A 2,500-nucleotide genomic window follows, 5' to 3' on the forward strand; every position below is an offset into this window, starting at 1 on the left:
ATGTGGTGTCGAATAAGTAGATGTGGTTGTGGTGGCGACAAATCGAATAAGTCGATGTGATGTCAAATAAATGGATGTGGTGTCGAATAAGTAGATGTGGTTGTGGTGTCGACATTATCGAATAAGTCGATGTGGTGTCGAATAAGTAGATGTGGTTGTGGTGGCGACAAATCGAATAAGTAGATGTGATGTCAAATAAATGGATGTGGTGTCGAATAAGTAGATGTGGTTGTGGTGGCGACAAATCGAATAAGTCGATGTGATGTCAAATAAATGGATGTGGTGTCGAATAAGTAGATGTGGTTGTGGTGTCGACATTATCGAATAAGTCGATGTGGTGTGAATAAGTAGATGTGATGTCGAATAAGTAGATGTGATGTCGAATAAGCAGAAGCAGATGTGGTGTCGACATTATCGAATAAGTCGATGTGGTGTCGAATAAGTAGATGTGATGTCGATTAAGTAAATGTGATGTCGAATAAGTAGATGTGGTATCGAATTGTTGAATAAGTATATGTCATGTGGGGTAAGATGTGATGTCGATTTGTCGATTAAGTTTGTTATTTAATCTATATATTTTTTTTAAATATTTAAAACAAATCGATTGTGAAATGATAAGCTGGATCATTTTGATTTTTATGATAATTCTTAAGCATCTGTTATTTGAATACTTCAAGACTTCTTTTTTTCATCTATAACATTTTCTAAATTTCAAAAAAATAAATTTTTAAACAACTTTTATTTTTAGATTTTTATGATAATTTAGGAGCTTCTGTCATTTGAATACTTCAAGATTTTTTTTTTTAATCTGTAACATTTTTTAAATGTAAAAAAATCCTTTTTGAAACGATGATTAGCTGGAAACTTTCCAGTGTCCTCCAGAAGCAAGGTCGGTGGCAAGCCCACCCGGGCTGGCATAGAAATAGAATCTCAATTTACGATACAAATAACTAATTTCGTTTAGATATGATTTTACAAATTCGCATCTTTGTACCACGTTGATATTAACTTTCTCGATTAATAGATTTTCCCGATATATATTTGCATATATAATGTTAAAAACGCTTCGAGAAGACTAAAATTGCAGCTAGATCTTTGCTCAGACAGCATATATGATGTTTAAAACTATCCCAGAAGACTAAATTTACTTCTAGATCTTTGCTGAGACAGCATATATAATTTTTAAAACTATTCCAGAAGACTAAATCTTTGCTTAGACTTCCTCCATAACGTTCAAAACGCTTCCAAAAGACTAAAATTACTTTCAGATCTGGGTGTCATCATTGCCTTCGCCCAAATCAAAGATTTTCCGAAGGGTATGTATTCACCCACGTCCTTTATTTATTTGTTTGTGAGCAACTGTACACAAAAAAACTAATGTACCCATTTTACCCAAACTTGGTTGCCATGTTAGGTATGATCCAAGGATAGGTGTGTAACATTTTGGATAAAGTACATCCAAGTACAAGTACGCAGCGGTACTTTAAAAATAATCGCAATGTTAAGTAATTGGAAAATATTTTGTTTATATTTTGTTTGTGAATAACATTACACAAAAACTACCGAACAATTTTCAATTAAACTTGGTGGACATGTAGGATTTGACTCAAGGACAAATCCATTAGATTTTGAAGAAAATACATCGAAGTTCAAGTAAGCAGGGGAGTTAAGAGCAAAATAAAACTACTTGGCATGGCGAAGGCATGCTCTCTACTGAGTACCCTGCTATTTATTGTTATTAGTAAAGCTAATTGCAATAGTAGTAGTATTGTATTTCAGTCCTCTGTGGCTAATAAAGATGGTAATATCCCTGTTCTTACTCTAACAGAAGCCATGATATTAGATTTATAAAACAATATTTCATATTCAAACAATTACGGAAGTGAGAACAGGACATACTTGAGATTAAAAAACGGTTATTGTTTCTAGTAAAGATGTTAATATCCCTGTTCTTACTCTAACAGAAGCCATGATATTATATTTATAAAAAAATAATTCATAATCAAACAAGTACGGAAATGCGAACAAGACATAGTTAAGATGAAACAAAAGATTATTTTCATTTTTCAACCCAAAAGATTATTTTCATTCTTCTACCCATATGAAAAAAGATTATTTTCTTTCTTCTACCCTACGAAAAAAGATGATTTTCATTCTTCTACCCTACGAAAAAAGATTATTTTCATTCTTCTACCCTACGAAAAAAGATTATTTTCATTTTTTTACCCTACGAAAAAAAAAGATTATTTTCATTTTTCTAACCCAAGAAAAAAAAAAGATTATTTTCATTCTTCTACCCTACGAAAAAAAATTATTTTCATTCTTCTACCCTACGAAAAAAAATTATTTTCATTCTTCTACCCTACGTGCCAAACAGTTAAGACCAACAGGAAGAAAAACGAGATAAAGAAAAAAAAGAGAAAAATAGGAAAACTGGCCAGGCAAGTGTCTTGTGAAAACCGCATATAGGATCTGACCTTGAGGAGCTACACTCTCACTT

Source organism: Palaemon carinicauda, chromosome 10, assembly GCF_036898095.1.
Source record: "Palaemon carinicauda isolate YSFRI2023 chromosome 10, ASM3689809v2, whole genome shotgun sequence".
NCBI classification, from domain to species: domain Eukaryota; kingdom Metazoa; phylum Arthropoda; class Malacostraca; order Decapoda; family Palaemonidae; genus Palaemon; species Palaemon carinicauda.